This window comes from Oncorhynchus masou, unplaced genomic scaffold (assembly GCF_036934945.1).
Source record: "Oncorhynchus masou masou isolate Uvic2021 unplaced genomic scaffold, UVic_Omas_1.1 unplaced_scaffold_7075, whole genome shotgun sequence".
Taxonomy (NCBI): Eukaryota; Metazoa; Chordata; class Actinopteri; order Salmoniformes; family Salmonidae; genus Oncorhynchus; species Oncorhynchus masou.
In genome coordinates this window covers 1-15,885 of record NW_027013539.1, presented here as the reverse complement: position 1 = coordinate 15,885, position 15,885 = coordinate 1, and the positions used below count along the sequence as shown (strand labels likewise).

Below are 15,885 nucleotides of genomic sequence, written 5' to 3'. Positions count from 1 at the left end.
GAATGTGGCCCTGTGTATATAGCGCTGTGTGTCAGAGTGTAGGGTTGAATGGGCCCTGTGTATATGAGGCTGTGTGTCAGAGTGTAGGGTTGAATGGGCCCTGTGTATATGAGGCCCTCAGTGTATGGTGCAACAATCACTAACCAGCCTCACACTGTCCTCCCCCCTCACTCTACTCACCCCTCTCTCTCTTAATTCTACTCCCGCTATATTCCTCGTCACCTTCTTAAAACCCACTCCTGTCCCAATTGGTTTTGAGGAGACGAGAGAGGACGTGAGGAGTCTGAGATGTTCACAAAGACTGGTCACTAACCCCCCCTCTCTCCTTTCTTACCCATCCTCAACCACCCTCCTCTCTTACCCATCTTCATCCTCCACCACTCCGCTCCCCTCTTACCCATCCTCATCCTCCTCTGACCCATCCTCCTCTTACCCATCCTCCTCTCCCCTCTTACCCATCCTCCACTCTCCACCACCCTCTCCTCTTACCCATCCTCATCCTCCTCTGACCCATCCTCCTCTCTCCTCTTACCCATCCTCCCCTCCCCTCTTACCCATCCTCATCCTCCTCTCACCCATCCTCATCCTCCTCTCTCCTCTTACCCATCCTCCGCTCTCCTCTTACCCATCCTCCCCTATCCTCTTACCCATCCTCCTCTCTCCTCTTACCCATCCCTCCCCTCTCCTCTTACCCATCCTCCCCTCTCCTCTTACCCATCCTCCCCTCTCCCTCTTACCCATCCCCTCCTCTCATCCTCCTTACCCATCCTCCTCTCTCCTCTTACCCATCCTCATCCTCCACCCCTCCATTCCTTCTCTCTCTGCTGTGCCAGATGGATTGAACAGAATCTACTATTAGTGAAGAGGTCAGACAGTCCATCATTCCCCAGACAGTCCCCCCTCAACTCTCCATCTTTAACCTCCATTAGAAAATTAACATCTCAAAACAAAAACTGAACTCTAAAAATAATCATAACAAAGACACTGAGGTTTGGTCATTGAGATAAACACTTAGTTCATCTTGTCTTTATTCCTACAGCTGTACAGAGCTCGCTCTCTCTCACTCACACACAGTCATCATTAGAAAATATACAAACTACAAATGAAACGTTTAGGTCTACATCGCCAAGCGCACTGGATATAACAAAGCACTGATAATACAGTGGTATGATAAAAAAAATGACATCATTCATCATCTTCCTCCTCCTCTTCAGTCGCTGATGACGTATTTCTTTGCCTTCTTGGGTTCCACCTCCTCCTCCTCATCCTCCTCAGCCTTCCTCTTCCCTGAACTCTCCCCTTCCTAGAGAGGGGAGAAAGAAGAGAGGGGAGAGAGAAGAGAGGGAGAGAGAAAGGGGGAGAAAACAAAGGAGAGGAGAGAGTAATGGGGAAAATAAAGAGGGGAGAGAGAAAGGGGGGGAGAAAAGAAAGAGGGAGGAGAGAGAAAGAGGGAGGAGAGAGAAAGAGGCAAAATGTGATTTGACTCACTTCAGATCTGCCTCAAAGTGCTTTGTTAGCTGAACTAGATTCCGATATGTAGTGATTCACAATGTCTCCTGCTGGTAGATCATAGGACTGCACCCTCTGTCATCTCTCCATTCTCTCCCTGTACTAACACCTGTGTGTGTGTCTCACCTCGTCAGAGTCTAGTTTCTTGGCCTTGAGCAGTCTCTGGGCTTTATCATCATCAGAACCCTCATCACTGTCAGAGGAGTAGATCCGAGCACGCTCCTCTATATGGAGAGAGGAGAGGGACGGAAGAGAAAGAGTGGAGGAGAGACGGAGGAGAGGAGGGGGATGGAAGGGAAAGAGTGGAGGAGAGATGGAAGAAAGGAGGGGGACGGAGAGAAAGAGGAAGGGAGGAGAAGACGGAGGAGAGGAGGACGGAGGAGAGGAGGTGGGCAGGAGGAGAAGGAGGAGACGGAGAGGAAGGGGACAGAGTATTTGATCTGGAGGTCTCTGTTTAGATATGTTGTGTGTGTCCTCACCCCTCAGCCCACTCCTCCTCCTCCCTTGTATTAGATCTGGACGTGTCTCTGTTTAAAACCCCTCAGCCCTCCTCCCTCCTCCTCCCTTGTATTTGATCTGGAAATACAAACACTTTAGCTGTCTCCTCCTCCCTTGTATTTGATCTGGACGTGTCTCTGTTTTAGATATGTTGTGTGTGTCCCTCACCCTCACCCCTCCCTCCTCCTCCTTGTATTTGATCTGGACTCAGTCTCTGTTTAGATATGTTGTGTGTGTCCTCACCCCTCAACCCTCCTCCTCCTCCTCCTTGTATTGTTGTGTGTGTCCTCACCCCTCAGCCCTCCTCCTCCTCCCATGTATTAGATCTGGACGTGTCTCTGTTTAGATATGTTGTGTGTGTCCTCACCCTCAGCCCTCCTCCTCCTCCTCCCTTGTATTTGATCTGGACGTGTCTCTGTTTAGATATGGTGTGTGTCCTCACCCCTCAGCCCCTCCTCCTCCCTTGTATTTGATCTGGACGTGTCTCTGTTTAGATATGTTGTGTGTGTCCCTCACCCCCTCAGTCTCCTGTCCTGTAGATTGGGCGTGTCCTCACCCCTCAGCCCTCTTCCTCCTCCCTTGTATTTGATCTGGACGTGTCTCTGTTTAGATAGGGTGTGTGTGTCCTCACCCCTCAGCCCCCTCCCTCCTCCCTCACCCCTCACCCTCTTCCTCCTCCTTGTATTTGATCTGGACGTGTCCTGTTTAGATATGTTGTGTGTCCTCACCCCTCAGCCCTCCTCCCATGTATTTGATCTGGACTTGTCTCTGTTTAGATATGTTGTGTGTGTCCTCACCCTCAGCCTCCTCCTCCTCCCTTGTATTAGATCTGGATGTGTCTCTGTTTAGATATGTTGTGTGTGTCCTCACCCCTCAGCCCTCCTCCTCTTCCTCCCTTGTATTTGATCTGGACGTGTCTCTGTTTAGATATGTTGTGTGTGTCCTCACCCCTCAGCCCTCCTCCTCTTCCTCCCTTGTATTAGATCTGGATGTGTCTCTGTTTAGATATGTTGTGTGTGTCCTCACCCCTCAGCCCTCCTCCTCTTCCTCCCTTGTATTTGATCTGGACGTGTCTCTGTTTAGATATGTTGTGTGTGTCCTCACCCCTCAGCCCTCCTCCCTTGTATTTGATCTGGACGCGTCTCTGTTTAGATATGTTGTGTGTGTCCTCACCCCTCAGCCCTCCTCCTCCTCCCTTGTATTTGCTCTTGATGGCGGCCAGGCTGACCGACTCGTCGCCCTCCTCATCGTCGTCATAGCGATCGGGCTCCAGGTAACCGGCGCTCAGCCCTCGTTGGTGCTGCTTCTCTCTCATCCGTCGCTGTTGGCCCTCACGACGGATAGACGCACGCAGACGCTCCTCCTCTTTCTGTGGGGGGGCAACATTTTAACCCCTCAATAGAGATAAGGTGTCGTCCTGTCTATTTGAAATGTTCTGAGTAAATATAGGAGATTGTAATCAGCAACAGAAGCCCAGTCAGTGCTTCTAGAAACAACAGAAAGTCTGTCTCGACTCCAGACTGTAGTTAATTAAACTGAACAAAAATATAAACCTCAACATGTAAAGTGTTGGTCCCATGTTTTTAATGAGCTGATGATATAAATGATTCAAGAAATGTTCACATATTCGCAAAAAGTTTATTTCTCTCAAATGTTGTCCACAAATGTATTTCCATCCCTGTTAGTGAGAATTTCTCTTTTGCCAAGATAATCCATCCACCTGACAGGTGTGGAATATCAAGAAGCTGATTCAACAGCATGATCGTTACACAGGTGCACCTTCTGCTGGGGGACAATAAAAGGCCTCTCTAAAATGTGCAGTTTTGTCACATAATACAACGACACAGATGTCTCAAGTTTTGAGTGATCGAGAAATTGGCATGCTAGCTGCAGGAATGTCCAGAGAATGTGATGTTAATTTCTCTACCATAAAGCACCCCCGTAACATCGTCTCAGAGAATTTGGCAGTACGTCCAACCGGCCTTACAACCGCACCAGCCCAGAACCTTCACACACCAGCCCGACTTCTTCACCTGCGGGATCGCCTGAAACCGGCCACCCAGACAAACTGTTGAAACTGTGGGTTTGTACAACAGTTCTGTACAAACGGTCAGAAACCGTCTCGGGGAAGCTCATCTGAGTGTTCGTCGTTCCTCACCGGGGTCTTGACCTGACTGCAGTTCAGTTGTAACCGACTTCAGTGGACGAATGCTCCCCGAGACGGCCACTGGCACACAGGAGTTTCAGCTGTACCGGGCAGATGGCACACAGGAGTTTCAGCTGTACTGGGCAGATGGCACAAAGGAGTTTCAGCTGTACCGGGCAGATGGCACACAGGAGTTTCAACTGTACCAGGCAGATGGCACACAGGAGTTTCAGCTGTACCGGGCAGATGGCACACAGGTGTTTCAGCTGTACCGGGCAGATGGCACACAGGAGTTTCAGCTGTACCGGGCAGATGGCACACAGGAGTTTCAACTGTACCAGGCAGATGGCAGACAGCGTGTGTGGTGTTGTGTGGGCGAGCAGTTTGCTGATGTCAACGTTGTGAACAGAGGACACACACCATGATGGTATGGGGCAGGCATAAACTATGAACAACGAGATCCTGGAGGTTCATGGTCGTGCCGTTCATCCGCCGCCATCACCTCATTATTCAGCATGATAACGCACGACCCCATGTCGCAAGGATCTGGACACAATTCCTGGAAGCTGAACATTTCCCAGTTCTCCCATGGCCTGCATTCTCACCAGACATGTCACCCATTGAGCATGTTTGGGATGCTCTGGATCAACGTATAGAACAACGTGTTCCAGTTCCCAGCACATTTCCAGCAACTCCACACAGCCATTGAAGAGGAGTGGGACAACGTTCCACAGGCCACAATCAACAGCCTGATCCAACTCTATGTGAAGGAGATGTGTCACGCTGCATGAGGGCAATGGTGGTCACACCAGATACTGACTGGTTTTCTTTATCTAAGGTATCTGTGACCAACAGATGCATATCTATATTCCCGAGTCATGTCAAATCCATAGATTAGTGCCTAATGAATTTATTTCAGTGTGATTTACTTATGACCTGTATCTCAGTAAAAATCTTTTAAAATCGTTGCATTTTTTTGCGTTAATATTTTGTCAGGTGTAGTTCTGCTAACATTACACCACACATCTCATAACCTTATCACACGACATCCTATATGAAATGACAGAGTCCAACGTGCGTTACCTTGATCATCTCGTTGCGTTGAGACTCAGGGTCTCGTCCAGCCATGGGCAGTATTCTATCTTCTGGGTCTTCGAGCAGCGGTCAGCCAGAGAGAGGGTCATCTTCCTGTGGGTGGCACTGTCTGTGGAGTGGGGTCTGGAGGAAACACACAGTAACAGCCTGTGGGTGGCACTGTCTGTGGAGTGGGGTCTGGAGGGAAAACACACAGTAACAGCCTGTGGGTGGCACTGTCTGTGGAGTGGGGTCTGGAGGAAAACACACACAGTAACAGCCTGTGGGTGGCACTGTCTGTGGGAGTGGGGTCTGGAGGAAAACACACAGTAACAGCCTGTGGGTGGCACTGTCTGTGGAGTGGGGTCTGGAGGAAAACACACAGTAACAGCCTGTGGGTGGCACTGTCTGTGGAGTGGGGTCTGGGAGAGGAAAAAAACACACAGTAACAGCCTGTGGGTGGCACTGTCTGTGAGTGAGGTCTGGAGGAAAACACACAGTAACAGCCTGTAGGTGGCACTGTCTGTGGAGTGGGGTCTGGAGGGAAAACACACAGTAAACAGCCTGTGGGTGGCACTGTCTGTGGAGTGGGGTCTGGAGGGAAACACACAGTAACAGCCTGTGGGTGGCACTGTCTGTGGGTGGGGGTCTGGAGGGAAAACACACAGTAACAGCCTGTGGGTGGCACTGTCTGTGGAGTGGGGTCTGAGGAAGACACAGTAACAGCCTGTGGGTGGCACTGTCTGTGGAGTGGGGTCTGGAGGGAAACACAGTAACAGCCTGTGGGTGGCACTGTCTGTGGAGTGGGGTCTGGAGGGACACAGTAAAAGCCTGTGGGTGGCACTGTCTGTGAGGTCTGAACAGCAACAGCCTGTGGGTGGCACTGTCTGTGGAGTGGGGTCTGGAGGAAGACACACAGTAACAGCCTGTGGGTGGCACTGTCTGTGGAGTGGGGTCTGGAGGAAAACACACAGTAACAGCCTGTGGGTGGCACTGTCTGTGGAGTGGGGTCTGGTGGGAAAACACACAGTAACTGCCTGTGGGTGGCACTGTCTGTGGAGTGGGGTCTGGAGGGAAAACACACAGTAACAGCCTGTGGGTGGCACTGTCTGTGGAGTGGGGTCTGGAGGGAAAAACACGCAGTAACAGCCTGTGGGTGGCACTGTCTGTGGAGTGGGGTCTGGAGGGAAAACACAACAGCCTGTGGGTGGCACTGTCTGTGGGAGGTCTGAGGGAACACACAGCCAGCCTGTGGGTGGCACTGTCTGTGGAGGGGTCTGGAGGGAAAACACACAGTAACAGCCTGTGGGTGGCACTGTCTGTGGAGTGGGGTCTGGAGGAAGACACACACAGTAACAGCCTGTGGGTGGCACTGTCTGTGGAGTGGGTCTGGAGGGAAACACACAGTAACAGCCTGTGGGTGGCACTGTCTGTGGAGTGGGGTCTGGAGGGAAAACACACAGCAACAGCCTGTGGGTGGCACTGTCTGTGGAGTGGGGTCTGGAGGAACACACAGTAACAGCCTGTGGGTGGCACTGTCTGTGGAGTGGGGTCTGGAGAGAAAACACACAGTAACAGCCTGTGGGTGGCACTGTCTGTGGAGTGGGGTCTGGAGGGAAGACACACAGTAATAGCCTGTGGGTGGCACTGTCTGTGGAGTGGGGTCTGGAGGGAAAACACACAGTAACAGCCTGTGGGTGGCACTGTCTGTGGAGTGGGGTCTGGAGAGAAAACACACAGTAACAGCCTGTGGGTGGCACTGTCTGTGGGAGGTGGGGTCTGGAGGGAAAACACACAGTAACAGCCTGTGGGTGGCACTGTCTGTGGAGTGGGGTCTGGAGGGAAAAAACACAGTAACAGCCTGTGGGTGGCACTGTCTGTGGGTAGGTCTGGAGGGAAAACACACAGTAACAGCCTGTGGGTGGCACTGTCTGTGGAGTGGGGTCTGGAGGAGAAACACACAGTAACAGCCTGTGGGTGGCACTGTCTGTGGAGTGGGGTCTGGAGGAAAACACACAGTAACAGCCTGTGGGTGGCACTGTCTGTGGAGTGGGCCTGAGTGGAAAACACACAGTAACAGCCTGAAAACACACAGTAACAGCCTGTGGGTGGCACTGTCTGTGGGTGGCACTGTGGGGTCTGGAGGGAAACACACAGTAACAGCCTGTGGAGCACTGTCTGTGGAGTGGGGTCTGGAGGGAAAACACAGTAACAGCCTGTGGGTGGCAACTGTCTGTGGAGTGGGTCTGGAGGGAAAACACACAGTAACAGCCTGGGGGTGGCACTGTCTGTGGAGTGGGGTCTGGAGGAGAACACACAGTAACAGCCTGTGGGTGGCACTGTCTGTGGAGTGGGGTCTGGAGAGAAAGCACAGCAACAGCCTGTGGGTAACTGAGAGAAAACAGCCTGTGGGTGGCACTGTCTGTGGAGTGGGGTCTGGAGGGGAAAACACACAGTAACAGCCTGTGGGTGGCACTGTCTGTGGAGTGGGGTCTGGAGGAAAAAACACACAGTAACAGCCTGTGGGTGGCACTGTCTGTGGAGTGGGGTCTGGAGGGAAAACACACAGTAACAGCCTGTGGGTGGCACTGTCTGTGGAGTGGGGTCTGGAGGGAAACACACACAGTAACAGCCTGTGGGTGGCACTGTCTGTGGAGTGGGGTCTGGAGGGAAGAACACACAGTAACAGCCTGTGTGGCACTGTCTGTGGAGTGGGGTCTGGAGGGGAAAACACACAGTAACAGCTTTATCTCTCCAATCAGACATTCATGTTTGTTCCTTTAAACTGAAAGAGGAACTTTCCAGTCTCATAACACTGTACCAAAACAAGTCCCTTCTATTGTAATACTGTATTTCTATTGTAATACTGAACCAAAACAAGTCCGTTCTATTGTAATACTGAACCAAAACAAGTCCCGTTCTATTGTATCAAACAAGTCCTGTTCTATTGTAATACTGGAACTGTACAAAACAAGTCCCGTTCTATTGTAATACTGTACCAAAACAAGTCCCGTTCTATTGTAATACAAAAACAAGTCCCGTTCTATTGTAATACTGTATCAATTGTAATACTGTACCAAAACAAGTCCCGTTCTATTGTAATACTGTACCAAAACAAGTCCTGTTCTATTGTAATACAGTACCAAAACAAGTCCCGTTCTATTGTAATACTGTACCAAAACAAGTCCTGTTCTATTGTAACACTGTACCAAAACAAGTCCTGTTCTATTGTACCAAAACAAGTCCTGTTCTATTGTGATACTGTACCAAAACAAGTCCTGTTCTATTGTAATACTGTACCAAAACAAGTCCCGTTCTATTGTAATACTGTACCAAAACAAGTCCTGTTCTATTGTAATACTGTACCAAAACAAGTCCCGTTCTATTCTAATACTGTACCAAAACAAGTCCCCTTCTATTGTAATACTGTACCAAAACAAGTCCTGTTCTATTGTAATACTGTACCAAAACAAGTCCTGTTCTATTGTAATACTGTACCAAAACAAGTCCTGTTCTATTGTAATACTGTACCAAAACAAGTCCTGTTCTATTGTACCAAAACAAGTCCTGTTCTATTGTGATACTGTACCAAAACAAGTCCTGTTCTATTGTAATACTGTACCAAAACAAGTCCTGTTCTATTGTAATACTGTACCAAAACAAGTCCTGTTCTATTGTGATACTGTACCAAAACAAGTCCTGTTCTATTGTGATACTGTACCAAAACAAGTCCTGTTCTATTGTAATACTGTAACAAAACAAGTCCTGTTCTATTGTAATACTGTACCAAAACAAGTCCTGTTCTATTGTAATACTGTACCAAAACAAGTCCCGTTCTATTGTAATACTGTACCAAAACAAGTCCTGTTCTATTGTAATACTGTACCAAAACAAGTCCCCTTCTATTGTAATACTGTACCAAAACAAGTCCTGTTCTATTGTAATACTGTACCAAAACAAGTCCCATTCTAATACTGTACCAAAACAAGTCCTGTTCTATTGTAATACTGTACCAAAACAAGTCCCGTTCTATTGTAATACTGTACCAAAACAAGTCCCGTTCAATTGTAATACTGTACCAAAACAAGTCCCATTCTAATACTGTACCAAAACAAGTCCTGTTCTATTGTAATACTGTACCAAAACAAGTCCTGTTCTATTGTAATACTGTACCAAAACAAGTCCTGTTCTATTGTAATACTGTACCAAAACAAGTCCTGTTCTATTGTAATACTGTACCAAAACAAGTCCCGTTCTATTGTGATACTGTACCAAAACAAGTCCTGTTCTATTGTAATACTGTACCAAAACAAGTCCTGTTCTATTCTAATACTGTACCAAAACAAGTCCTGTTCTATTGTAATACTGTACCAAAACAAGTCCTGTTCTATTGTAATACTGTACCAAAACAAGTCCTGTTCTATTGTAATACTGTACCAAAACAAGTCCCGTTCTATTGTAATACTGTACCAAAACAAGTCCTGCTCTATTGTAATACTGTACCAAAACAAGTCCCGTTCTCAGCTTAGATACTGTGTTGTTGTCCACTATTCCATCTGGACGGAGCTCAGCTTAGATACTGTGTTCTTGTCCACTTTTCTATCTGGACGGAGCTCAGCTTAGATACTGTGTTCTTGTCCACTATTCCATCTGGACGGAGCTCAGCTTAGATACTGTGTTGTTGTCCACTATTCCATCTGGACAGAGCTCAGCTTAGATACTGTGTTGTTGTCCACTATTCCATCTGGACGGAGCTCAGCTTAGATACTGTGTTGTTGTTCACTATTCCATCTGAGAGGAGCTAAGATACTGTGTTGTTGTTCACTATTCCATCTGGACGGAGCTCAGCTTAGATACTGTGTTGTTGTCCACTATTCCATCTGGACGGAGCTCAGCTTAGATACTGTGTTGTTGTTCACTATTCCATCTGGAGGGAGCTAAGATACTGTGTTGTTGTTCACTATTCCATCTGGACGGAGCTCAGCTTAGATACTGTGTTGTTGTTCACTATTCCATCTGGACGGAGCTCAGCTTAGATACTGTGTTGTTGTCCACTATTCCATCTGGACAGAGCTCAGCTTAGATACTGTGTTGTTGTCCACCCTTCCATCTGGAGGGAGCTCAGCTTAGATACTGTGTTGTTGTCCACTATTCCATCTGGAGGGAGCTCAGCTTAGATAATGTGTTGTTGTTCACTATTCCATCTGAACGGAACGTGTTCCTGTATTCGGTGCATGATGTCTTTCAGAGCTTTGGGTTGGGGTTCAGACAAAGGGCAAGGTGTGTGTATGCCTATATACAATGTGTGTGTGTGTGTGTATAGACAGTGTTACCTGAAGGTGAGTTTGGTCTTGAACACAGCCTGTCCCTGTAGTCCAGTTCCTTGTCTGATGAACAGGTGGTTGTGGTCTCCTTGGAGAGGAGCTTTATACACATCAAACACCTCGTTACCCAGGTGGAGAGACATGCTGTGGAGACAGAACACATCAAACACCTCGTTACCCAGGTGGAGAGACATTCTGTGGAGACAGAACACATCAAACACCTCGTTACCCAGGTGGAGAGACATGCTGTGGAGACAGAACACATCAAACACCTCGTTACCCAGGTGGAGAGACATGCTGCGGAGACAGAACACATCAAACACCTCGTTACCCAGGTGGAGAGACATGCTGTGGAGAGAGAACACATCCACAGATACATACAGATGTCAACACACATTTCCCCATTGTTAAATCAATGTATTAATTATTCAAGCACAATCATCAGCTGTCCAGCGTTACTCCTCTTCATCAGCTGTCCAGCGTTACTCCTCTTCATCAGCTGTCCAGCGTTACTCCTCTTCATCAGGAGTCCAGCGTTACTCCTCTTCATCAGGAGTCCAGCGTTACTCCTCTTCATCAGGAGTCCAGCATTACTCCTCTTCATCAGGAGTCCCAGCGTTACTCCTCTTCATCTCGCCCCTGGGTCTTGTGTGTGTGTGTGCGTGTGTGTGTGTGTGTGTGTGTGTGTGTGTGTGTGTGTGTGTGTGTGTGTGTGTGTGTGTGTGTGTGTGTGCTGACCTGCCGTCAGACCACTTGACGATGCGGGCGTTACTCTCTCTGCTCTCGTTCCCCTCCTCGTCTTTCTTGGCTCTCCACCGGATAGTATTCTCAACCTGAACACAGAACACTGTCCCATCACACAGAACACTGTCCCATCACACAGAACACTGTCCCATCACACAGAACACTGTCCCATCACACAGAACACTGTCCCATCACACAGAACACTGTCCCATCACACAGAACACTGTCCCATCACACAGAACACTGTCCCATCACACAGAACACTGTCCCATCACACAGAACACTGTCCCATCACACAGAACACTGTCCCATCACACAGAACACTGTCCCATCACACAGAACACTGTCCCATCACACAGAACACTGTCCCATCACACAGAACACTGTCCCATCACACAGAACACTGTCCCATCACACAGAACACTGTCCCATCACACACAACACTGTCCCATCACACACAACACTGTCCCATCACACACAACACTGTCCCATCACACACAACACTGTACATCACACACAACACTTACATCACACACAACACTTACATCACACACAACACTTCCATCATACACAACACTTACATCACAACACTTACATCACAACACTTACATCACAACACTTACATCACAACACTTACATCACAACACTTACATCACAACACTTACATCACAACACTTACATCACAACACTTACATCACAACACTTACATCACAACACTTACATCACAACACTTACATCACAACACTTACATCACAACACTTACATCACAACACTTACATCACAACACTTACATCACAACACTTACATCACAACACTTACATCACACACAACACTTACATCACACACAACACTTACATCACACACAACACTTACATCACACACAACACTTACATCACACACAACACTGTCACATCACACACAACACTGTCACATCACACACAACACTGTCACATCACACACAACACTGTCACATCACACAGAACACTGTCACATCACACAGAACACTGTCACATCACACACAACACTGTCCCGTCACACAGAACACATCACTGTCCCATCACACAACACTGTCACACACACACAACACAGTCCCATCACACACACACAACTGTCCCACCACACACAACACTGTCCCATCACACACACACACAACCCTGTCCCATCACACACACACACAACACTGTCCCATCACACACACACAACACTGTCCCATCACACACACACACAACACTGTCCCATCACACACACACACAACACTGTCCCATCACACACACACACAACACTGTCCCATCACACACACACACAACACTGTCCCATCACACACACACACAACACTGTCCCATCACACACACACACAACACTGTCCCATCACACACACACACAACACTGTCCCATCACACACACACACAACACTGTCCCATCACACACACACAACACTGTCCCATCACACACACACACACACACTGTCCCATCACACACACACACACAACACTGTCCCATCACACACACACACACAACACTGTCCCATCACACACACACACACAACACTGTCCCATCACACACACACAACACTGTCCCATCACACACACCACAACACTGTCCCATCACACACACACAACACTGTCCCATCACACACACACACAACACTGTCCCATCACACACACACACAACACTGTCCCATCACACACACACACACACACAACACTGTCCCATCACACACACACACAACAGATCACACGCAACACTGCCACATCACATAGAAGAACACCGTCCCATCACACAGAACACATCACTGTCCCATCACACAGAACACTGTCCCATCACAACACTGTCACATCACTCACTACACGGTCACATCACACACACACACACATCACTGTCACATCACTCACTCACAACACGGTCACATCACACACACATCACTGTCACATCACTCACTCACAACACTGTCACATCACTCACTCACAACACGGTCACTTCACTCACTCACATCACTCACTCACAACACTGTCACATCACACACACACACACAACAGTCACATCACTCCCAACACTGTCACATCACACACACTACACTGTCACATCACACACACAATACTGTCACATCACTCACAACACTATCACATCACTCACAACACTATCACATCACATCACACACAACACTGTCACATCAATACACAACAATGTCACATCAATACACAACAATATCACATCAATACACAACAATGTCACATCAATACACAACAATGTCACATCAATACACAACAATGTCACATCACAACACACACAATACTGTCACATCACATCACACACACACACAGGGCAAGAACTGAGCACACACACACACCTTCAGTTTGAGCCTGGTCCGTCCCTCTTCATCCAACATCTCCTCATCCTCAAACTCATCTTCATAGTACTGGGAGTCAAAGGGTCTGAACAGAGAGGAACACACACATCACATCAGAGTTCAGAGTTCAGAGAGAAGACACTGCTTCTACCTATCCAGACCTTCACATCTGAAAACATGGACTGCTCAGGGGAAGGTCAGAGTTAGGGGTCAGGGTTAGGGTCCGGGGGGTGTCAGGGTCTAGGGTCAGTAAGTGAACTGGGACCATCTGGGGTGAGTCTAACCTGGGCTCAACAGAGAGGAAGTTGGGTAGTTTGACGAAGTAGAGGTCTGATCCTAGATCAGTGCTGACTTTAGGAATCTCCACCTCGATACGAGTCTCTGGAACGGGCTCCTCCTCAGCCTGCTCCCCTTCCATACCATCCTCTTGGTCCTGGGGAGAGAGAGACACACATGGAGAGACACACACACAGAGAGACACACACACACAGAGAGACACACACACACAGAGAGCACACACACAGAGAGACACACACAGAAACACACACACAGAGAGACACACACAGAAACTCTTAATTATTAGTTCTTGTAACATGCAGAGGTAAAGTGTGTCTCACCAGGGGTTGTCCTGGAGTGGGGGGGTAAAGTGTGTCTCACCAGGGGTTGCCCTGGAGTGGAGGGGGGTAAAGTGTGTCTCACCAGGGGTTGTCCTGGAGTGGGGGGTAAAGTGTGTCTCACCAGGGGTTGTCCTGGAGTGGAGGGGGGGGTAAAGTGTGTCTCACCAGGGGTTGTCCTGGAGTGGGGGTTAGTGTGTCTCACCAGGGGTTGTCCTGGAGTGGGGGGTTATGTGTCTCACCAGGGGTTGTCCTGGAGTGGGGGGGTTAAGTGTGTCTCACCAGGGGTTGTCCTGGAGTGGGGGTTAAGTGTGTCTCACCAGGGGTTGTCCTGGAGTGGGTGGGTAAAGTGTGTCTCACCAGGGGTTGTCCTGGAGTGGGGGTTATGTGTCTCACCAGGGGTTGCCCTGGAGTGGGGGTAAAGTGTGTCTCACCAGGGGTTGTCCTGGAGTGGGGGTAAAGTGTGTCTCACCAGGGGTTGTCCTGGAGTGGAGGGGAGGGTGTAGGTGTGTCTCACCAGGGGTTGTCCTGGGAGTGGGGGGGTAAAGTGTGTCTCACCAGGGGTTGTCCTGGAGTGGGGGGTAAGTGTGTCTCACCAGGGGTTGTCCTGGAGTGGGGGTGTAAAGTGTGTCTCACCAGGGGTTGTCCTGGAGTGGGGGTTAAGTGTGTCTCACCAGGGGTTGTCCTGGGAGTGGGGGGGGTTAAGTGTGTCTCACCAGGGGTTGTCCTGGAGTGGGGGGGTTAGGTGTGTCTCACCAGGGGTTGTCCTGGAGTGGGGGGTTAAGTGTGTCTCACCAGGGGTTGTCCTGGAGTGGGGGGTATGTGTCTCACCAGGGGTTGTCCTGGAGTGGGGGGTATGTGTCTCACCAGGGGTTGTCCTGGAGTGGGGGGGTTAAGTGTGTCTCACCAGGGGTTGTCCTGGAGTGGGGGGTTAAGTGTGTCTCACCAGGGGTTGTCCTGGAGTGGGGGGTTAGTGTGTCTCACCAGGGGTTGTCCTGGAGTGGGGGTTAAGTGTGTCTCACCAGGGGTTGTCCTGGAGTGGGGGGTTAAGTGTGTCTCACCAGGGGTTGTCCTGGAGTGGGGGTTAAGTGTGTCTCACCAGGGGTTGTCCTGGAGTGGGGGGTTAAGTGTGTCTCACCAGGGGTTGTCCTGGAGTGGGGGGTTAAGTGTGTCTCACCAGGGGTTGTCCTGGAGTGGGGGGGTTAAGTGTGTCTCACCAGGGGTTGTCCTGGAGTGGGGGGTTAAGTGTGTCTCACCAGGGTTGTCCTGGAGTGGGGGGGTTAAGTGTGTCTCACCAGGGGTTGTCCTGGAGTGACGGGGGGGTTAAGTGTGGTCTCACCAGGGGTTGTCCTGGAGTGGGGGGTTAAGTGTGTCTCACCAGGGGTTGTCCTGGAGTGGGGGGTTAAGTGTGTCTCACCAGGGGTTGTCCTGGAGTGGGGGTTAAGTGTGTCTCACCAGGGGTTGTCCTGGAGTGGGGGGTTAAGTGTGTCTCACCAGGGGTTGTCCTGGAGTGGGGGGTTAAGTGTGTCTCACCAGGGGTTGTCCTGGAGTGGGGGGTGTAAGTGTGTCTCACCAGGGGTTGTCCTGGAGTGGGGGGTTAAGTGTGTCTCACCAGGGGTTGTCCTGGAG

General features: G+C 49.4%; 1 pseudogene; it reads right to left on the bottom strand.

Moving 5' to 3' along the window:
• Positions 1-990: 990 nt before the first annotated feature.
• Positions 991-14,274, bottom strand: LOC135537071 (RNA polymerase-associated protein LEO1-like; annotated as a pseudogene).
• Positions 14,275-15,885: the final 1,611 nt, after the last annotated feature.